Raw genomic sequence first — 24425 nt, forward strand, 5'->3', positions numbered from 1 at the left:
TTTTTTTTTTTTTTTTTTTTTTTGCTCACTGGCACGACCTGCGACCCGTCCTGCGATTTCGCAGGTATGACCTGCGAGTCGCAGGTACGACCTGCGAAAGATTTTTTTTTTTTTTTTTTTTTTTTTTTTTTTTTTTTTTTTTTTGTCTCTGTCACACTATGCGACCAGACCTGCGATTTCGCAGGTATGACCTGCGTTTCGCAGGTATTACCTACGTTTCGCAGGTTATGCCACCAGATTTTTTTTTTTTTTTTTTTTTTTTAACTGGTTTTAGGGGCTGTCCGGATATCCAACATGCTCAAAACAACTCCAAAAATTCTGAAACTTTGTAGATTAGTCAAAAACCATAAACTAAACTATTCTAAAAAATAAAATTTCAAAAACGATTTAAAACTTTTAAAACGATGGGTTACCTCCCACCAAGCGCTTGATTTAACGTCGCGGCACGACGGTTACCTTTACCACTTTTCCTTCCATTTGGAAGATATGAATTTGCGCCCCAACTTTGAATCAAGATCATGATGGCGCTCATGGGGCGGTGGCAGAAAAACGAGGCCAACTTTCGGGTATCGCATTTTGCACTTCTTGGCCCTTAAGTGAGGCATGCCATTTTGTCTTCTTGGCATAGCAAACTTCAAAATGAAAACGCTTTCTTCTTCATTTTCACAATTCTCCATAGGCTCGGTTAGTTCAACTTCCATATCATCAACCAAGCACAATGTTGAAAAATGGTTGGAATGTGGTCTAAGGCGCTCCATTTTCAAATTCACTTCATTTTTGACATCCTCACCCAAAAATGAACTAGAGTCTTCAAAAACCATTATATGAACTTTTTTATGCAACTCTAGTATCATTTCTTCAATTTCGGCATCTTGCATTATATTTGGATTGGTCGGTTGGCAATTTATCATTAGCTCTTGAAAATCAATGTTGACCACTTTTTCATTGGAAACTAACTTAAAACTACTATACATGACTATTTGATGTTGAGTATTGCATACCTCAACTTTTGCATTCAATTCGGCTTTCAAGTCACGGATAGCAATTTCAAGTTCCTTCAACTCTTGCCTTTGCTCAACATGGATTTTTACAAATTCTTCCACCATCCTCGAAATGTCTTCTCGATGATCCCCATAGGCTCTAAGTTGTTGAGCTTGAGACATAAGCCAATCTTGGCTCACTATTTCCACTTTGTCAAGGCTTTCTTCAAGTTGAGAGTCATTCAAAGCTTGTAGAAATTCACTCTTGGAGACATTCATGTTTTGGTCACTTTCTTGCCTACTTTCAACATCCTCAAGTTGTTGAGCATTATGAATCTGAACCAATAATTTCATTTGATCCTCCAAGATGTGAATAGCTTTGTCATTGCAATTAATTGCTTGCCTCAAGTCATCAAGTGGTTGCCTCAAGTCCTTAACCGCTAAGTCCTGTTTTTCAACTTTTTCAAGGATGGTCTCTAACATGAGCATTATCCTCTCATTTTGAGCATTTGAGGCTTCTTCCATTTCCTTATCCCTACTATCATCAAAATCACAACTAGAATAGTCATAGTGGGGGTTCGGGGAAGGGAAGGACAAATAATCACAATTATCCCAATGACCATTTTGACCACCACATCTATCACATATACTCCACTCATAGGTTTGGGATTGTGCGCACAACCCGCCCCCGGAAGAATTCAAACAATTTTGCCATGAGTGTGGTCCTCCGCAATAAAGACAAGGGTCATCAAAGTATGCATAACTACCATCCGACCAATTATCATTATATGATGCCATTTTTTTTTTTAAACTGAACAGTTTTTGCAAAAAAATAAAAAACTGGACAGTTTTTCAGAACTGGACAGTTTCTGCAGAAGCAAAAACTGGACAGTTTTTCAGAACTGGACAGTTTTGCAATTCTGCAAAACTGGTCAGTTTTTTTTTTTTTTTTTTTTTTTTTTTTTTAAAGCAATGAAAGTTTGAACCAAAGCAAGTTAGCTTAAATCCCAAACTAACTCAAATACGCCAAATTGTTCCCCGGCAACGGCGCCATTTTTGATAACGTCCAAATACACTCCTCAAAGAGAAAGTGTACACGGTCGTATGCAATATATTTACCCAACTATGAGTCGGGGTCGATCCCACAGGGAACAATGTGCTAGGCGATTAAGAAAGTAAGGAATTTTTACTAACTAAGCTCTGCCAAACGATAAATGATATTTTGGGTTTTTGAGAAATTTATGACTAATGCGAAAATATATAAACTAACCTAGAAAGCAAGTAAATTGATCAATGGCCACAAGCATGGATACAAAGGAAATTACACTCAAGTAACGATCCAATATATTTTATGATATTACAACTAAGAGCGGGTCTATGTTAATAGATAATGATTTCTAAAATCTCATTGAAAGTTTCTCAACCAAATCAATGAATTTCACTCTAAGCTTTCTCAAGCCTTAGAGTGTGATGTTAAACACAATCAATTCAACCTCAAGTTAACTATCCTATCTCTAGCTCAAGTTATTAGATGGGTTTAATGACCCAAATCCTTGCTATCAAACTCTTTTCCTAACTTTCACTTTCTTTCTCAAGCAAAGTAAAAGTGCTTAGGCACAAATAATGTTTGCAACCATTAGGAGATATTTAAGCATGAAGAGTTAATAGAAAAACAATAAACCCACTTCATTAGAAATAAAAATCATTCAATACATAAGCATAACAAGAGATTCAATCCAAACTTTAATCAAGAATATTTTCATAAACAAGATTCAAGTATTGAAATGAAATACTACACACTTAGATATACAATACAAAACAAGAGATTGAAGAAATGAATTAAAGGTTTAAGAAATGCTCAACCAAATCTTCAAATCTTCAACCCCAAAGTGTGGTGTAGATGAACCCTAGCCTCCAAGCTTGCAAAATGGCAAAAGATGAATAAAATTGCTCCCTTCTCTTTCTTTTGTAATTACCTCATTTTTTCAAGTTCCAAAAATGACAAAATATGCCCCAAATTTCAGTTTTTGCAGTTCTGCCCGTTTTTTGCAGTTCTGTCCCGTTTTTGCAAAACTGTCCACTTTTGACAGTTTTGCAAAACTGTGCAGTTTTTGTCCAATTTGGCCTCTTTTTGACTTGGTTTCTTCCGATCACTTCTAAATCACATAAACCTATAAAATGGAAGTAAACGACATTAAATGCACTATTTTTTCAATCAAAACATAGCAACAATCTAAGATTAAAGAAGAAATAAGTTGGTAAAATACCAACTTATCAGTTGCACACGATTTACTTTCCCATACTAGGAGTGATACTAACTTTGTTTTGTCTGCTTATTATTAGATCCCTAGTACTATCTGATTGTTTATTTCACACTATCATCTTATTATTTGGTTGTTATTATTGCCTATTATTACTGATGTTTTTCATCTCTCTTTTCTTCTCTACTTGAGCCGGGGGTCTATCGAATACAGCCTCTATACATGTCACAAGTTAGATGTAAAGTCTGCGTAGACTCTACCCTCCTCAGACCCACCTGATGGGATTTTACTAGGTTGTTGTTGTTGTAGTTGTAAGGTTTCAAAGTGGTTCAAAAGCTGGGTATGGATCCAAATTTATAGGGAATAACTGTGATTATTTGAGTTTGATGGATTTATGCTTTGTTTTAGAGACATATTTTCGGAGATTTTAAAGCTTGAAGGTCTCAGTTAAAGATAAGTATTGATTCTTTTGGATGCTTAGCTATTTTAGTTGGTCTTTCGGTAAGGCAAAGCATTCTGGCATTTTAATTAGTTAAAATGACATTCAGCACCAGTGTTTTAAAAGGCGGGCATGAGGGCGGGGCGTTTTATTTAGTACGGGGCGAGACACTTGTAAGCCCCATCGATCTTTTAATTTTAAATTATAATATTGTAAAATAGTATAATAACACAAATATTATAAAAAATATATTAATAATTTTACAAATTTAAAACATGATTAAAGAAACTCATAGAAAACAAAACTTCTAACATGATTTTATAAGTATAAATAATGCAATGATTTAAAAGTTATTATGAGATGCAAACCAACTCTAACCTCTTAATTTTCAATTTCAAACAATAAAAGAATCACAATTTCTCAAAGCATACTATGCAATTTACCTTCCCAAAAAAAATCAATAAAATTTATCAAATTATAATTAGAAAATCACTCCTTCATGAATAAAAATAAATTTACTTTCAAATAGCAAAATAATAAACAATGATAATTTTGAGACATTGGACAAAAATGTGAAGATTAATGGCAAGTGAAGATGTAAAATTCGCCTTTGTATTCTTAAAAAAAATGTTAAGTAATGTTTACCCCCACAGTGTTCTCATATAGTAAATGTGCAATACTACGGTTTGTTATTTGAGTTACTTTTAATCGCCTTATTTCTATAGATGAAGAAAACAATTAAGCATCATTCATTTAATAAAGAATTATGAGGGTCAATACTATTAACTGAGGCATTTGACACATAATTTGTGTAAGAAATTTTATGCGAGCCCCGAGCGTTGAGCGTTAGGCGTGTTCAGGTTGTACAATCGGGCGCTAAGGGAAAATTTTCCTAGAATGAAAAATTTCCTAGAATGTTCACTATAATGCATAATTCGCCCCCTCAGCTTATACGTAACTAGTCAAGGAACTCGCGCTTCGTGCAGTGGTACGTCTTTTTGGATGTTTAGTTGATTAGTTGATCTAAAGGAAGTAAAAATTCTATAATAACAAAGGACAAAAAATATGTAATGTAAGACGTGCAGAAAGAAAAATAAAATGCTAATGACAGAAATATAGCTATGAAAAATCAAACAGAAAAGCAAATCAAAATAATCACATCATTCACTATTTTCTTATAATTTTCATAATTAGAGAGTTCTCAGAAAACATTTCTCCTAATTTTGGAGGTGAAATTAAATGTTCTTTTTATTTTAAAAAAAAAAAAAAAAAAAACTCTTTCGAGTTTCAAATTGTGCAGGATGGAAAACATCAAGACCTTTGCAAAAGGGAACAAATAAAAATGCCCCTTTGCTGAATAGCAGAGGCCTTCACAAAACCGATGATTTTCTTCCTAATCCATCGCATTACTTATTAATATTTTATATTACTACTCCCTCTGTCTCAAATTATCCATTATTTTCTCCAAAAGTATTTTTTTTTTTAATAAGTGCTTATTTTAAAAAGGTATGGTGTTTGGCAAAATAAGTGCTTCTGGGAGTAGTAGAAGCAATTTTTCAGAAGCTAAAAAAAAAAAAACTTTTGCCCAGAAGCACTTTTAAGTAAAATACACTTAAAAGCACTTTTTAAAAGCTTAGTCAAACACAAATTGCTGCTCAAAAGTGTTTTTTAAATTAATTGGTCAAACAGGTTATAAGTTATAATCTCTCCCCATTAAATGTTTACTCTATTTATGTGTAATCTCCATTAATAAGAAAGTACTACTGAGGGTAAAATAGGAAAATAGTCAATTTGGTCTTGAACTTTTAAAACGACAAATAATTTGAGATAACTATTTTTAGTAACCCCGACGGATAATTTGAGACGGGGTGAGTATTATAGTTGTTCCATATATGCCTAATCTGTCATGGTTACTATAAATAGTTGTCTCAAATTATTTGTCTTTTAGAAGTTCAAGGCACAATTTATTATTATTTTCTCATTTGACCCTTAGTGGAATTTTGTTATTAATGAAAATGACACATAAATAGAGTCACTAGTTAATGGAGAGAGATTATAACTTAGACATAAATAAGGGGTAAAGTAGTCAAATGCCCCTCCTAATTGATATTTGTTAAGAGGTGTGTAAAACAAAAACAAAAACAAAACAGAAAAAAAAAGATAATTTGAGACCGAAGGGAGAATTATACTACATTTGTTGGCAATCGTTATCTTTTTGAAAGTAATAGAACATACTGTTAATTTTGCAAGACTAGACTAACTTATTGGCTAAATCAAAAAACAATAAAATAAGGACACCGTAAAAAAAAAAAAAAAAAAAAAAAAACATAAGGACCAGGCACTTTTCTGTTATAATAAAAATCAACTTAATTAGATTATCCCATCTAAATGTGCTAATTTTATTTGATTAAATCTGATAATTAATAGATAACTTCTAAGTTTAATAATTTAAAATGAAATATTATATTGCAAATAAGAAGAAGAACAACATATTTTTTATTGCATATAATATAAAAATAATTTTAATAAATATTATGGATTGTAAATTAAAAATTAAAAAGCTTCCTATTTATACTTTGGGTGAATTCAAAATCATCGTTTAGTACTATTAAATAGGAAATTGTATCAGTGATAGGTCAAATTAATATGGAAAAACTAATTAGTATATTACAGTACTAAATGATCTACAAAAGGCCGGGGATAGAGATAGTAATATAATCTCTATATTTAAATTATTTAAAAACTAAAAAAGTAACGAAGTAATACTCAAAAATATTATTGATAAATTTAGATAATTGAAAAATTGGAACAATAAAATATAAGTTTAAAAATAAAAAATGTCTCATGAGTACTAGAAATATATATATATATATATATATATATATATATATATATATATATATATATATATATATATATATATATATATATATATATATATATATATTACATTATTTTAGAGGTGAGTAATTGATAATGATATTAAACAAAGTGACAAACTAACAATGTAGTACCGTACTAAATAGTGTATGAGAATAGTAAAGAGAACGGAGAAGAGCCTAAAATACTCTCGAACTATTAGAATTAGTGCAAAAATAACCTCCATCCACCTTTGAGCTCCCAAATACCCCTGTCATCCACCTTTGAGCTCCCAAATACCCCTGTCATCCACCTATGGGGTCTAATATACCCTTATTTCTAATAGCCCCATGTTGACACCCAATTTTGTCCATCCTTTCGTCCAATTTATATCGTTAAGCTTCTATTTTATTAGATTATTAATTGTATTTTTTTTATCACAACTTGTAGTCAAATTTCTTGATGATCTCTATTACTATTATTACTATTAGTAATAGTAGTAGTAGTACTACTACTACTACTACTACTATTATTATTATTATTATTATTATTATTAATCTTGAACTTGAATGGTTTTTTCAAACAGATTCGGGTCCAAACTTCTGTCATTTTGTTCTTGGCATATTAGATGAAAAGATGAAAGTTTCGATTTCGCAATTAAGGCGGATATTAAGCTATGATTTTTATGATTACTAGTAAGAAATTAAGGTGAATGAATTAAGGAAATAAAGTGGAATGGAAAAGAGAAGAGAAGAGAAAATCAAATTAGAATAAATGAAAGAATATAAAAGGCACAAAGAAAGGGATTTTGTAGCCGTGGAATGTAACACCCCGCATCTTGGAACTAAGTTTAAGCTTAAATCATTAAAGTTCTAGTGAGTTGATAGGCCTATTTCGGGCAGTGATAACTCCTTGATCCGTTATGAATATGGAAGAACTTCCTTGATGGAAGTTGTAGCCCTATTAAATAGCTTTCCAACGGTATATTATGGGGATTAAACGGACATCTGTGCAAAGAGTTATGCCCATTTGACTGAAGCCTGTACGCTGGAAAAATCTGTCTGCGTTACGGTGACGAGTTACGGACCGTAACTCGTGTTACGGGCCGTAACAGTGAGCCGTAACACAGACGAAATTTCCAGAACCTCACTGGAAATTTTCATCAAGATACGGTCCGTCCTTCGTGTTACGGGTCGTACCTTGTGTTACGGGCCGTAACAGTGGACCGTAACATGGGGAAAATTTCCAGAAACTTTCTGGAAATTTTCAACAAGGTACGACGCCAAGTTACGATCCGTCCCTTGTGTTACGGGACCGTAACATGGGCGTGTTTTGGTCCGCAGTTGAGTTTCGGGTCACCTGACTTCGGGAGGCCATAACCCCATCGTAAGTTGAGAATTTAGGAAAACTCAAAGAATTAAAGTTGTAGATAATTGAAATACCTTTCCAACCATAGGTCGTGGGTTCACAGGCGACATCGGCATAGGGATATATGGACGTTTTAAGACAGAAAGGTCCCAACCCGTTTTCAAGTTGGGTCAACCCATTTTCCCATTGGTATATAAAGAAAATAAAAACCCTAGCAGCCTCCATATTAACAAATTTCAGATTTTTAGAGAGAGAAAGTGAGAGAGAGGAGAGATAGAGAGAGAAAGTAGAGAATCAACCAAGTTTAAGGCCCCGAATCCCGAAGCTCATGAAGGATAATTTGTAGTACAAGTTGTGGTCGTCATTTTAAGCTAAAGATCGGACTTGGGGTGTTGATTTCGTGGTGACTACCCAAAAAGGTAATATTTCTACTCCCTAATCACTTATAGTTGTGAATTGATGAATTCTTGGGAGAATAATAATTGGGTTTGTTGAAGATGATTATATGAATTATGCTAGAATTGTTGGATTGTTGACTTGGGATTGTTGTATCCATATGGTTGATGAAAAATGATGTTAATTACATCTAATGGGATTGTAGAATTAGCTAGAAGTAAAAGGATGGGGATTTGGTGAAGAAAACACCATTAATGAGGGTTATAAAGCTTCATGCCTATTAAGTGTTTGATAAAATGCTTAGATGAACAAAACATGGATATGGTTGCTAACATAGAATCCCTATGACTTGTATTGCTATAGATTGAAGTTGAAGGGATTGAAAGACATTGTGATACGCTCAAAAGCGGGAGGTTAAGGTATGTAGAACTTCCATCCACATGTGGGAACCTCTACGTTTTCCCCATGATCCGTTTATAAAATCCATGAAGTTCAAATCCTAGGGCATTAAATCCAACATATTGGTAGCCCGTAATTATGTATGTATGTACATGAATTCCGTATCTATGTTCGTTATTATATTCCTAATCTTCCATTACGGACATTAGGGATCCTAGCTTAATCCATGAATCATGAATTCTTCCTCATGTGTTCTCATTATGTTCATATGAAACTGCATGAGTTATTTTGCAAGTTATAAACATGTTTTCAAGTCAACTACAAATATATGATTATGAACTATTGTATTACTCATGAATCAAGAACATGTTTGCAAGACTATGACAAGTCATCTTATGAAACTATTTTACAAGTTATTTCATGAAACCATGTTTACAAGATTATTTCATGAAACCATGTTTACAAGCTATTTCATGAAACCATGTTTACAAGCTATTTCGTGAAATCATGATTTCAAGACAAGTACAAGTAAATTCACGAAAGTCATGGGCTTCTTAGCCAAATATATTATGTTCATGTTTTTGGGAGTTGCACAAATTACCGAGAAGGCTCAGATATCCTGAAACTACGGAGCCACCGTAGGACAAGGATCGCTCCGCCCAGATAGGACGATACCTTAATTTTACACTGAATGGATCCCTCAGGTACCTTACTACCTCAGGCAAGGTATGAGGGCTCTGCTGGTCCGGCGAGGTACCAGACTCCACGTACCTACGTGGTAAATTACTACCTTATACCCTGGCAAGGTATAGGGGCTCTGCTGGTCCGGCGAGGTACCAGACTCCACGTACCCACGTGGTGATATGATATGTCGGTTTATGAAATGCTCTCCCTACTTATCATGTTTTACTCATGTTATGTATACGTATATGTACTCATGCTCATGCTCATGTTCATGTCCAAGTTTCCAGTTTCAGTTCTTATCATGTTATTCCATGTCCCCTGTTGTTTCTTCCGGTTGCTTTACATACCAGTACATTCAATGTGCTGACGTCCCCTTTTATTGCCCGGGGGCCTGTATTTCACGATGCAGGTACGGAGTTACAGGACGACGCTTCTGATCATTAGGATTTACTCGTACCAGCTTATCGGTGAGCCCCATCTCATTCGGGGTTTAAACATTGTATTTCTCTGTTTAGTTTTGCATGTAAAGGTATGATGGGGGCCTTGTCCCAGTAATTATGTTTTCCAGTCAGACTCATGATAGAGGTTTCATAGACTAGACCAGTCAGTTATGTTATGTCAGACATTTGGAGTCGTATAGCCATTTTGGCTCACTCATTTTTTAAACAAGTACTTTATTAAGTATTATGAATTATTACGTTTTACAAAGGCTCATCATGCATTCACGTTATATTCCGCTTATGTTATGCATCATGATGATTTAGCAGGTCATGTGGTTCGCTCGGTCACATGTAGTCAGGCACCGAGTGTCGTGTTACGTCCAGGCCATGGTTCGGGGCGTGACATGGAATTTCGACGAGAATCGGGGAATGTTTGATTTTAATGAAATTTAGAGATGACGGGTCTTAGGAATTTTGAGTAAATAACAATGAGTTATGGATATTTGGTTTTGGGGGTAACCTAATGCCTTTAGGGATTTTTAGTAGGAAAGGGATTATGGGCTGGGTAGAAACTTTAGGAAATGGGTGAAAAAATTTATTTGGTTTATTTGGGGAATAAAGTAATTTCAAATAGATTTTCTCGACTTTCATAATGATAATAAAAGTAGAGGGACAAAATATTTTGGTAAATAATTTTATCACTTGTAATAGTAAAGTAATCATAGAAACATAACAACAACTATAAGTATGACGTAAAGGAGTTGGCCTGGTCAATAAGAGGGAGTCATACTTTGGACTGCTTTTTTCAAAAGAAACTATCTGAAAGCCCCTATGGTTTGCTGCTTCCAAACCTGGTTGTCCGGACTTGGAGTGAAATCAGTTCTATTTTCAGGCAACCCCACCAACACTTAAGGGATAAAAATGGTAATACAAAAAACATGTTTAAATAAATATTTATAGAGATACGAATAGGATTAACACTACAATTAAGCCAGAAGGAGAATAAATGCATGAGTGATTTTTTTTTTCTAGTATAACGAAAAGGTAGTAGTAGTAGTAGTAGCAGTAGTAGTAGTAGAGATCATCAACAAATTTAACTAAAGGTTGTGATAAAAAAAAATATAATTAATATTCTAATAAAATAGAAGCTCAACAATGTAAATTGGACGAAAAGATGGACAAAATTAGGCGTCAACATGAGACTGTTAGAAATAAGGGTATATTAGACCCCATACGTGGATGTCAGAGGTATTTGGGGGCTCAAAGGTGAATGACGGGGGTATTTGGGGTTCAAAGGTGGATAGAGGGTATTTTTGCACCAATTCTAATAGTTCGAGGGTATTTTAGACCCTTTTCCGTAAAGAAAAAGAAGGGACAAAAAAACTATTCAATTACTATATAATTCATTTTCTTTAACTAATTAAAGATATTGCTATTCAGTACATTGTATTAAAATTAGATGATATTACTTTCTTTTTTAAACAATGTGATTTAATGCTCAAGTAAACCAAATAACAATTTGACAAGATTAACTCCTTTTTAATTGTGTCCGCGCACCGCGCGGGTACGGATACAAAAAGGAATGAAAGTCATGTAGTTCTTTTCATTTCTCTGTCTTGCATTGTATTGATAGTTTATCTATTGTATGATACATATGTTAGTTTAGTTATGTTGAATTCTTGATTGAGCAATAATATGCATGTTTTTCCGCTTTGCATCCTTACTGTATCAGCTTATCTTGATTAATGATCAAAATAGTGTGATTTTGCAGGATCGAACTAGAAAGGAGGAAGGAGCGTTATGATATTATCAAAAGGAAGCTCATGCTATCAATGCGCCATGCACTAGCAGGATGAAATTGGCTACCATCAACAACAATAAATGACAAAAGTGAGATGTACATAGTATGTATTTATGTATCAGAAATGATCAGTGGGAAGAGTTGATTGAGTCTTGTGATCAATTGAAAGGTTCTGAGCAAATTGCTGCTGGAAGAGGATGAATTTGTGTCATTTTATAATGATGGATGTTGCAGTACAACCTGCAGATATAATTCGAGTTGTGAATACTCTGCCAGAAATGGAGGCAATTGCCTTGCGTATATTGCCAAGGATCATTGACTCAGACAAATATGTACATAAAATTGATGATCAAATTAAGGATGAAACAAATTTCTGCTCTTAAAACTTACTATTGTTGGCAAAGTTACTTAAACTCTCCCATCTCCTTGAGATATTAATTTCAAGCCAACACTTACCGTATAAAACAATTTTCACACTTTCAAGTCATCTAAGATGGATTTATAATCAATTACCCAGAGAAGGTTTTGGGTGGTGTAGTATTCAATTAATTGTAGATAATCATGGTAAAACTTGCTTCAAAGTTTTCTATTTTTAGAGTTCAAATAATATACGCTTATCATATAAAAGAATTATTGCTCTTTCAAGTCATCTAAAAGATAACCATTTATAAAATTTTCTTTTTATCACGGAGTGAGAAGGAAGTTGACATATGTACTCGACTTCTTCTGTAGCCACTCGATTGGCTACTATAAATTTCATTGAAAGGTAATTTTCCCAAGTATCAGTTTTATTAGATTAATAACAAGGGGAAACTGAAAAGATGAAGTCCAAAACCTAGCGGTAATTACCAACACTAATTGGTCGTGAATAGTGAACACTTAACAGGCAGGACAAGCAGAATTTCCAGCCATATAGAAGTCTTTTCCAGCATTTTCAATACTCTAAAATGGTGCCTGCTTAGGCTTGGATTGGCAATACTCTGACTAACGCATTTTGTTACTACAGGTTATTTAGCATAGCACGGTGGCTGCTCTGGAACTGATTTCATTAATAAATTTCAGCTTCAAATTTAATTGAGTACAAACATTTAGGAGAGAGAGAAAGAATATTATGTTGAATAACAAATTAATAAAAAGGCACTTGGTAATATAATGATACAAAAAATTTGGTAGGCTAATGAAGAAAACAAGGAAATTTAAAACGGAATTTTTTTTTGAAAAGGACTCATTTAATTTTATATCACTTAATAAAATCAAAATTTGCAAGATTAGACTAACTTATTGGCTAAATCAAAAAACAATAAAATAAGGACACCGTAAAACAAAAAAACAAAAAAAAACATAAGGACCAGGCACTTTTCTGTTATAATAAAAATCAACTTAATTAGATTATCCCATCTAATAGCTTGTTTGGCCAAGCTTATTTTCCCCCCAAAAGTACTTATTTTTTTAAAAAAATGAGGTGTTTGGCCAAGCTTTTGAGAAAAAATAAGTGTTTTTAGGGAGTAGCAGAAGCAGTTTTTCATAAGCTAAAAAAAATAGTTTTTTTCCAAAAGTACTTTTTTGAAAAGTACTTTTGAGAAACATACACATAGAAGCACTTTTTAAAAGTTTGGTCAAACACTAATTACTACTCAAAAGTACTTTTTAAATTAATTGGCCAAACACAAACTAATTTTAACCAAATGTACTTTTTTTGAAAAGTACTTTTGAAAAAAGTACTTTTTAAACAGGCTATAAATGTGCTAATTTTATTTGATTAAATCTGATAATTAAAATATAATTCTAAGTTTTGTAATTTAAAATGAAAGATTATATTGTAAATAAGAGGAAGAACAACATATTTTTTATTGCATATAATATAAAAATAATTTTAATAAATATTATGGATTGTAAATTAAAAATTAAAAAGCTTCCCTATTTATACTTTGGTTGAATTCAAAATCATAGTTTAGTACTATTAAATAGGAAATTATCAGTGATAGGTCAAATTAATATGGAAAAACTAATTAGTATATTACAGTACTAAATGATCTACAAAAGGCCGGGGATAGAGATAGTAATATAATCTCTATATTTAAATTATTTAAAAACTAAAAAAGTAACGAAGTAATACTCAAAAATATTATTGATAAATTTAGACAATTGAAAAATTGGAACAATAAAATATAAGTTTAAAAATACAAAATGTCTCATGAGTACTAGAAATATATATATATATATATATATATATATATATATTGCATTATTTTAGAGGTGAGTAATTGATAATGATATTAAACCAAGTGACAAAGTAACAATGTAGTAACTGTACTAAATAGTGTATGAGAATAGTAAAGAGAAAGAAGGGACAAAAAATTATTCAATTACTATATAATTCATTTTCTTTAACTAATTAAAGATGTTGCTATTCAGTACATTGTATTAAAATTAGATGATATGACTTTCTTTTTTAAACAATGTGATTTAATGCTCAATCAAACCAAATAACAATTTGACAAGATTAACTCCCTTTTAATTATGTTCGCGCACCGCGCGGGTACGGATACTAGTAATTAAATAGAGGGAAAAAGGTAAAATTCTGAGGAAAAAAAAATATGTATACCGGTCTTAGATTGCTCCACATCGCTTATGTCTCTTTATATATAAAGAGAGAGAGAGATATTTTGACGCATTGACAACTTTTTGTGTACAAAACATTTTTTCTTGTATGTCTTTTACACACCATTACGGTGCTTGACCCACTTTTTCTCAGTGATTGTCTTACACAGGACACATATCATAACTTAATTAAGGGGGGGAAATAATACTTTCCTCCATCTTAATTATCTAATATAGTTCGGCTTGACACGAAATTTAAAAAAGAAAAAAATATTTTTGAAACTAATTATTTAAAACAAGTCATTGATATTTGGATGACTCTAAATCATTTCATGAAGGGTAAAAGGAGAAGTTTTAAGTTAAATTATTTTTAAGTATAGAATATTTCATTTTTTCAGACAAACTAAAAAGAAAAGTGTATCATATAAATTGGAACAATCCCCCAACCCTCATTTTTCCCAATTCCCTAGCTTCAAGATTGTCAATGGTGTTCCTCGAATTTTGCCGAGATTAATCATCAATTTTCAGCTCAGCAATAACTACAAAATCAAACTCCAAATAACAAATCAGATCCCAATTTGAAATTCTCCAACTCAAAATGAAACTTCTAATTCTCAACAATAGTGGTTATCGCTTGTCTCTACTCAAATCAGATATAAAGGAATAGAAGTTAGATTCCAGTTCAACAAGAAATTTTCAACACCTAATCTGGGGCGGAGCCACCTCTTTAACTACAGATTTGGCAGAACCCGGTATCTTTGCCTCAAGCCCTATATTTATGTTAAAAACTAGGTAATGCACCCGCGCTTCACGCGGTAGTGTACGACCTCATTAAGATTATGTATGTTCATTTCATAATATTCGTTTGACACAGATAACTTAAGGTAATTTATGTTAAAATTTTAAACACATATCTGAAGCTCTAATGAGTGCTTACAAATGTCGTATTCTCTTTTTTTTGTGTACACTAAATGTACCAGTTTTGGATGATAATTGGAACGTACCAAAATATCTCATTGGGTCCTAATTTCAATTTCTTTTTAGTTTTGTTTTAAGTGCCACAAACGGAGGTGTTGTCTGGCGCATGCTTAGTTACATCCTTTATATAGCAGAATTCTAATGATGACATTTCATTTTTTTTTAACTACGCACTAATAGTTGCTTTGAACCTTCTTGTAAGGAGGGTTAAAGTCATTGAATGTTAGTTGAATCTAGTGCAGAAGGTGTACGCTAAATCTACTCAAAAGTGTCTTTTAACATACTTGGTCAAACACAAATTGTTTCTCATCAAAAGTATTTTTTTGAGAAGCACTTTTCAAAATAAATTGATTTTAGAAGCTCAGTCAAACAGACTATAAGCCTTACTTTAATATCAAAACCTGCACAAACTCACGTTTTGCAAACTGCTTTCACTATTTGCAGTAATACAGTATTAATCATGCATTTTTATGTGTATTATTGTCCTTGTCATGTTTGTTTTTCGTTTTTTACTTCTTCCTATTTTCTTTTTTGGATTTTTATTACTCATAAAGTACTCACTCGTGCATTTTACTACAACTTTTCTAAACCAAAGTTGGATCTTAGTAATATATTCCCCTGTTCCTTTTTTGGTTTCTAATGAAAAAGAAGTCCACAAAATAACCAATAAAATGACTCTGTTAACATGTGAAAATTAGAGGCTTTCTAGTGCAAAAACCAACAAAAATTATCAACAAAATATTTGAGTTCTGATTCCAGATGCAAACAATACAAATTACATAAAAGTTAAAAAATGAACCAATTCCTCTTTCCAAACGTAAAGGCAATTCCCATTTGGTGGAAGATCATGGAGTAATACAAAACATCACCTCCATCCATGTATAGAGATATAGATCAGCTGCAAAATTCTTCAAGAACATCATCTCTATTGAGAAACGGTCTGCTGCAAGATTCCTTACCTGCAGGGCAGTATATCTGAGTAAATAAGTTATATAATGGAAGTGGTCCAGGCACTTCTCTGAGGCGTTTCTAATCAACCAGAACATTTTCTTAAAGTCGCTAACCAAATCTGATCTTTGAATCCGAACTAACATCGAAAATAGCTACTAAATGCAAAGAAAAGCCGACATTTTAAGCTATTGGAAGAGAACTAATATATAAAATAGCTACTGGATGCAAAGAGAAGTCGATATTTTAAGACTTTTGGAAGAGATTAGAAGGCATGTTATATGTAAAAGAGTAAAGTGAACATATAGATAACCGTAATCCAATATCAACAGGACACAACTTTTGCATTATTATGGATGGAACTGAACTTTTCATTATCTAAAGTTTCATGGTATCCGATATTTCTATCTCCTCATACTAAAAATTCTTATGGAACCAGCAATACATCCAAGCCGTAGGTTCAAGAGATAAAGAACCGTTTAAATGATATCGATATTCCATTATAATTGCAAAAAATACAACAAAAATAACCTCCCAAAAAAAAGATCTAACAAAGAGAAACTTCCCAGCGTCTCTTCTTTTGTTGTAATGAAAATTTTCGTGCATTCTTGTTGTCAATATGCAATAGTTTCTATCTCAGTCTGAATTTAAAAAACACTCATCTTGATCTCACTATACATTCATAACAAATTGAATTGCAACACTCAATTAAGGGAATTCATACTAAGTGAAATCATAGTCGTTGCAAATATGCTTCAGTTAACACTATTTTGCAATGGGCGATATCAGAACTAATCTTGTACTTAGTTGATTTCCCAAAAAGTATTCTGAGCATAAGGATGTCTTTTAATTTTTTTTAATTGCCCTGATGGCAAGCTTTGTAAGTTGCATTCTAGGATGTGATATAGAAGTGATCAATTATAAAACTTTGATTCTGCTTCTAAGAAAGTTGTAATGATGGATTAACTTGCTGCAGTGTGTTCCTCTGTTCCTCTAAGTGTTTTTCTCAGAAAAATGTCAAATATGTTTCATGGAGTAAAAATACCATGAGAAATAGTGATGAAAATGCACTAAACATCAAAGCGGGTATACCTTAGATATTATTGACAAATATTTCCCTCTAAGCACATCTGTTAGAATCTGATTGTTTGAAATAGAGAACAACTTGCAGGTGACGGACATTCTAACCTAAAGGCAAAACTCAAGAAGATTGAACAAACATGTTAATCTCATTAGCTATGCTGGAAAAGTTGGATGAGAACTAAATAATAAACCATTTGAGATTCATTGAATCTCACAAAAAGCCGCATTACCAAATTCATTGCTACAACCAACCTAATATTAATCAGAAATCAAGAATACTGGATAACATAGATATATTATACTTTAAGGGCCAGATACATAGATATCCCCTTGAACTTCTTTGCATATTTCAGATAACCACCTAAATAAAACCTATGATCACTTGAACAATTGATCTCTATTAACTGTACCTATTTAACCCTTCAAAACCAACAGGTTAACCAACCTTAGGGATCTTTTTTGCTCTTATTTTCCAATTTTTGACAACCACGATACATTTTCAAGAGATTTATATTTATAATCCAACTTAAATCTAAATAGAGAATGATATTCTCTTTACCTATGCCTATTTTACTGCCCAGGTTCAAGGTATTCCACCACTCTTTTAGGAAGTGAATGTGATTTCCTTGCATATTTAAAATAACAAAATCAAAATGGAAAAAGCTAGATTGACCTGTAGTAGTAGTAGTAGTAGTTTCTGAAGTTATTTTGCCTGAAACCATATTATGACTTGTAAAAACTAAGGTTTAATAAAGTGTCAGATTTGTATCTTATGTGTTTGAACACAAAGATAAGAGGTTGACCAATGATACTCATTTGAAATACAGAGTAGTAGTAGCTAAGTAGGGAAGCATCTATTTGATCCAACATTGAACCTGAAAATTCAACCTTCTCAGAGAGATACCACAAATTTGTTTATTTAGCTCCAAGTTTTCTTTATTTTCTAGTTAGCCTTAAAATAGATATTAAACTATCATCCAAATCCGGAATATAAATCATATTACAGAAGAAAAAGAGAAAAGGAGAATTGACAAATTTAGATAGAGGCGCAATTTGAAATTTTGCCTTTATTATGGTGTATCTTCTCAAAGTTTTAGCAATAACAACTTCGACTCCCTACCTCAAAGTTTTCCCCATTAGGAAATGCTATCAAAAGAAACATAAGGAAATCCACAGAATCTCAAGCACAAATGCGCAAAAACTTACCAACAACATGGGGCTCTACGCAGCCCAAATTTCAGGTCATCCACGATGGTAAGCATGATTTGCAATTTCTTAATCCCGTTGCCGATTAGAACTAATTTGGCTGTCAAAGAGATGCAGAAACAGCTTGTCAATAACCAAACTCATATATATAATGGTTAGGGCATGGTTAAAGAGTTGAATGGATATAATAAGTCATGCATGCTCCCCAGAAAAGCCCTTCCATCTGAACATTGCAAACAACCTCCTCGTGCTTCTTCATATGATTTAGTCATCCCAAGGCTTAACGTCCAAAGAAATTGATGAATTTTCACCTTCAAAAGTAACAACACCACGAGGAAGCTTATTGATGATTTACTTGAGCAAATGAACATATTTTCCACATTCAAGTTTGAAGATGTTCTGCATTTTCTTTCCATAGTAATTATGAATGGAACACAAAATCAACTGAGAAGGAAATATCAAAGCTCACTCTCTTTCTTCTTGGTAGATATCTTACCAGCCTCCATCGCTTCCACTGCCTTCTTCTCCGTTGTCTCCTCTCCAAGGAGATTAATATCATCTAGTTGCATACGCCCAATGTGTCAAACTATGCTTGGTTAGAGAAAATAAACACTAATCAGAGAAATCCTACCTTCCTATTCTGAAAAATATGTTGACCGAATTTTATGGATTAAATGTTGCACCCAATATCAAAATGTTAACCTGAGCATCCCGCCAGCAAGCGGGAAACAAAATGCACAAATCCCCTAACACCAAGATTAAAACAAAGTTTGTGGACTTTGTTACTTCAAATAAAATAAGTCAAACATATCATCAAACACCTTTCCTACCCAAGGTCCAGATGATATATGCAGGAAATGATGGAAGAAGGAAGTAACCTATAGCTACTACGTGATTCAAAATTTTAATTCAATGGACAGATGACATCAAATAATTGTCGTGCAACGAAGAGGAAAGAAGCATCTAATTATAGACAAATCTTAAGTGGATAGGATTTGCAAACAAAATTTATTACTTTGTGGGGAAAAGAAGTATTGTATTGCTCCAGACTAAGAAAGTCCACTCCATAGAGTTATAACAAACATACTAATCAAAGAACAATTAGAAAAGAGATCATATTAAACCATTCGAACAGAAATCATCAAAAATAAATCCCAAAATCAAAAGGATAAAATTACACATACCAAGAAAATTGTTATTACCAACAGAGAGGGCAATAAGAATAGCAAATTGCACCGAAAAAGCTTACTCAAAGCAGATACGATAAAACAAAAATGAACTATAACTTCTACATGAGAAATTCCTAAATTCACCAGCAATGAAGAGAGATGGAAGAAAAAACTTTACCATAAGTGAGAGTATAAACGACAGGTGGTGCTGGTGCGTGGTAGTTCTTAAAAGACACGTTGCATTAATATCGCTCAAAGTCTAAAGTGCCCTCAACTCGAATTTTATTGGCATTAAGCTGCCATGTCGATCCTCACTGCCATCTCATATTTCTATATAGTAGAAATCATATGAGGCTAAATGAGTAGATAAAAGAAGCTCCTCATGGTAGTTTAATTCTTAGCAACACCACTCAAATCTTTACAATACAACAACAACCCAGTGAAATCCCACAGCGTGGGGTCTGGGGAGGGTAGAGTGTACGCAAACCTTACTCCTATCAAGTTAGGACGGTTGTTTCCGAAAGACCCTCGGCTCATCAAATCTTTACAATAATTTAGGATAATTACGATCTAATCTGGATTTTGAAAGCATTAGTATCCGGTAAGCTATAGGAAACCATTTGGTAAGCCGAATAAAATTATCGTCAAGATTAAGAGATTAGAACACAAGTTCTTTGTTGGAATAACAGGAGAAAGTATTTTGTTTGCAGACCATGGAACATCTCCTATTACTGGTCAGAAAATATCTATAAATATATCATGAAAATCAGGAAGGAATAAATGTATATCCATGAAAACAGATGCGCCAATAAACGTAATGGTGAACTTGGTAAGTGTTTTTTTACCTTGCAAGGGTAAAACTTTAATTAGAAGACAACGAAGCATTCTACAAAATAAAATACTAGAAGTAAATCTTTGAAGCGTACCTAAAGTCTTAATAAACTCTAAAGTTTAGGCGTATCAAAGTTGTGTTCTGATTGAACAAACAGAGGCAACTTACAGCAAAAAAGGATAATGTGCACAAATGGATTGAATTATCGGGGAAAATTTCAGGGAAGAGCTGCTTGAAAATTATACAAAATGGCTTTAGGTCACTTTATATGAGTTGTTGCCTTGTAGCCTTTAAACTTCTCAAATGATTTATTTGTTTTTCGCGAGAATAACTGGTCTGGTAAAAGCAAACAACGGTTTCATCGCTCGCAAGTCAGAACATGAAAGAGTTTAGCAGGAAACAATAACAGAGTATGAAAAGTTGAAAATGTAATATAGTCTAAACTCCAAATTACTAAACTACAGAAAATATTTATAGACATTGTCGAACATTGTAAGGTAAAGAACAATATCACATTAGTTGCAGGTACTCAGTAATAGGGTAAATAAACAAAGGTTCTCTTAATAAATGGATTCCACACTCAGTTCACATGATTTTCTAGGAAAATAATCAACCGCATAGTCATTCACAAAGTATTATATTACTTTGCACATATGCTGCAAGTTGGAGGATAACTCATTCTCTTTAAATGAAAGAAAAATGAAATCACATCCACGTTCTTCAAAAACAAAACCATGTAGTAATTGACGAAGAATGCAAGATATCGCTATTGCATTCAAACTTAAAACATTCAAATATTTCTATCGCAAGATTTGGTAACCAGTGAAGCACTTCATAAAAAAATAGTAGTGGTTGTTAGGTGTGGAATTGGCCAAACAAGTCAATTCTTTTGTTCACATAGTCGTGATGTAAGCGCTTACCTCATAATAGTCGTGATGTAAGCGCTTACCTCATCATAGGAAATTCATTCCTATAAATAGGTAGCTTATGGTTCATTTGTAAGATATCATTAAGATCATTTGCTATACACATCCCAAGAGAGAAAAAAATCTAAGAGAAATACTCTTAGTGAAAGGCCTAAGTAAGAGAAGGTCTTTGAGAGAATTTTCTGTGGTAAAATTCTTGAGTGTAATTGGGATTGGGGTTGTGAGGTTGAGTGTTGTAAACACTTGTAATATTTCTTCTTTAATAAGATCTGCAGCAGCAACGTGGACGTAGCTCTCACATTGAGGGTGAACCACTATAAATCTGTGTGTGCTATTTATTCTTCGCTTACATCACGGCGTAAGTAGGTTCTGTCTAAGGAGGTTGGTATTTAAGTGGTCCAGCTGTGACCCTCCAATCTTTCCTGGGAACCTGCTTACAAAGGTCGGATTTGGGATTCAAATCCTAACAACTGGTATCAGAGCAACAGGTTGTGTTGTGATTTAGAAACGATGGGAGGCGAAGATGGTACGACGCACGGCATCGGTAAATTCGATGGTACAGACTTTGCGTTCTGGAGAATGCAAATTGAAGATTATTTATATGGCAGAAAGCTTCATGAACCTCTGAGTCCGAAACCAGAGGAGATGAAGCAAGCAGATTGGAATCTCCTCGACAGACAAGTTCTGGGAGTCATTCGGCTGACGCTGTCGAAGAACGTTGCTCACAACGTGGCAAAGGAGAAGACCACCGCTGATATGATGAAGGTATTGTCTGACATGTATGAGAAACCTTCGGCAAATAATAAGGTATTTCTCATGAAGAAACTATTTCATCTAAAGATGATGGAAAATGCTCATGTTGCTGCACACGTAAATGAATTCAATACTATTGTAAATCAATTGTCATCGGTAAAAATTGACTTCGATGATGAAGTGCAAGCTCTAATTTTGTTGGCATCCCTACCAAATAGCTGGGAGCCAATGAGAGCAGCGGTTAGTAATTCTGTCGGTAGTGAAAAACTAAAGTTCAACGATGTTAGGGATCGTATCCTTGCTGAGGAAGTGCGCAGGACAGATTCTGGAGAGGCATCGACGAGTTCTGCTTTTAATGTTGAAAACAGAAGCAGAAATTATGACAGAAACTACAACCGAAATAGGGGCAGATCGAAGTCAAGGAATGGCAGGGGTCAATCCAGACCAGGACGAACATTTGAGTGTTGGAACTGTGGAAAACCAGGTCACTTCAAGAAGAACTGCAGGGCGCCAAAGAAGGAGGACAACAAGGGGGCTGGAATCAACGCTGCTACGGAAGACATTGGCGATGCGTTGTTGCTATCGGTTGACAGCCCGATAGACTCTTGGGTGCTTGACTCAGGAGCGTCCTTTCATACCACCCCACATCATGATATAATGACAAACTACGTGGCTGGGAATCTCGGCAAAGTTTATTTAGCCGATGGAGAGCCGCTAGATGTTGTTGGCACGGGAGACATTAATTTGAAGATGTCAAATGGATCCTCGTGGAAGATTACAAAAGTTAGACATGTTCCAAAGCTGATGCGAAACCTGATCTCAGTAGGTCAGCTTGATGATGAGGGATATGATCTCAATTTTGGTAATGGGTCTTGGAAGGTGGCGAAAGGTGCTATGGTAGTTGGCCGAGGAAAGAAGATTGGCACTCTCTACATGACGACTAGCTGTCGTGATACTGTTGCTGTGGTTGACAACACAAAGAAGACAGATTTGTGGCATTGTCGGCTGGGGCATATCAGCCAGAAGGGGATGAAGTTGTTGGTGACAAATGGCTTAATTCTGAAGCTGAAGACGGTGGACCTTCATACGTGTGAGAGTTGCATTCTCGGAAAACAAAAGCGAGTAAGCTTCTCAAATGCAGGCAGGGAGTTGAAGGTCGAGAAGCTGGAATTGGTGCACACAGACGTGTGGGGACCTACCACTGTCCCCTCTCTTGGAGGATCACACTACTACGTGACCTTCATTGATGATTCAACCAGGAAGGTATGGGTTTATTTTATGAAAAAAAAATCCGATGTGTTTAGTGTATTCAAAAGATGGAAAGCCATGGTCGAGAATGAAACAAACCTCAAGTTGAAGTGTTTGAGGTCCGACAACGGCGGAGAATACACTGATGGTGATTTCAAACGGTACTGTGCCGATAATGGGATCAAGATGATGAAGACTATTCCTGGAACGCCGCAACAGAATGGAGTAGCCGAAAGAATGAACCGAACGTTGAACGAGCGTGCTCGGAGTATGAGAATACACTCTGGACTGCCCAAGACATTCTGGGCAGATGCAGTCAATACCGCGGCCTTCTTAATTAACCGAGGACCGTCAGTTCCCTTGGATTTCAGAATTCCAGAAGAAGTCTGGAGTGGCAAGAAGGTAAATCTTTCATTTCTGAAAGTGTTCGGTTGCTTATCATATGTTCATAATGATGATACGGCTAGAAGCAAGCTTGATCCAAAATCAAAGAAGTGTTACTTTATTGGCTATGGTGACACCGAGCTTGGTTACCGATTTTGGGATGAACAAAATCGGAAGATCATCCGAAGCAGGAATGTTGTCTTCAACGAAGAGGTGCTATACAAAGACAAGTTGCAAAAAAATTCAGAATGTCAGGACAAGGAATCGGAAATAGTCGATTTGAGGGACTTCCCGACACCTGAGCCGCAGCCAGGTACAGCCGAGGCAGAGGACCAAACAATCCGAGAAGGTGCTGATTCTGAAACAAATGAACAGACGCCAATCACAGAACTGCGTAGATCATCCAGGATCAGGAAGACGCTTCACAGGTACTCTCCATCCCTCAACTACATTCTACTCACTGATAGAGGGGAGCCGGAATGTTATGAAGAAGCAATGCAAGTCGATGAATCGACTAAGTGAGAGCTGGCAATGAAGGATGAAATGGATTCACTATCGGCAAATCATACATGGGAATTATCCGAGTTGCCAAAGGATAAAAAGGCATTGCAAAACAAATGGGTTTATCGGATAAAGGAAGAACCCAATGGAAGCAAGCGTTATAAAGCAA

The 24425-nt window shown here is 34.3% G+C and overlaps 1 long non-coding RNA gene across 3 annotated transcripts; it reads right to left on the reverse strand.

Annotated features, from left to right (window-relative positions):
• Nucleotides 1–15908: 15908 nt before the first annotated feature.
• On the reverse strand, nucleotides 15909–19784 carry LOC132627611 (uncharacterized). 3 transcript variants are annotated; one of them, XR_009577928.1, is made up of 3 exons: nucleotides 19628–19782; nucleotides 18444–19029; nucleotides 15909–16165 (listed from the first exon to the last, which is right to left on the reverse strand). It is a non-coding gene; the product is annotated as an uncharacterized LOC132627611 (long non-coding RNA). The 3 variants fall into 3 exon arrangements; XR_009577931.1 differs by having other exon boundaries at nucleotides 18444–19034; nucleotides 19628–19771; XR_009577929.1 differs by having other exon boundaries at nucleotides 18444–19784.
• Nucleotides 19785–24425: the final 4641 nt, after the last annotated feature.

The sequence above is a fragment of the Lycium barbarum genome, chromosome 2 (genome assembly GCF_019175385.1).
Source record: "Lycium barbarum isolate Lr01 chromosome 2, ASM1917538v2, whole genome shotgun sequence".
Taxonomy (NCBI): domain Eukaryota; kingdom Viridiplantae; phylum Streptophyta; class Magnoliopsida; order Solanales; family Solanaceae; genus Lycium; species Lycium barbarum.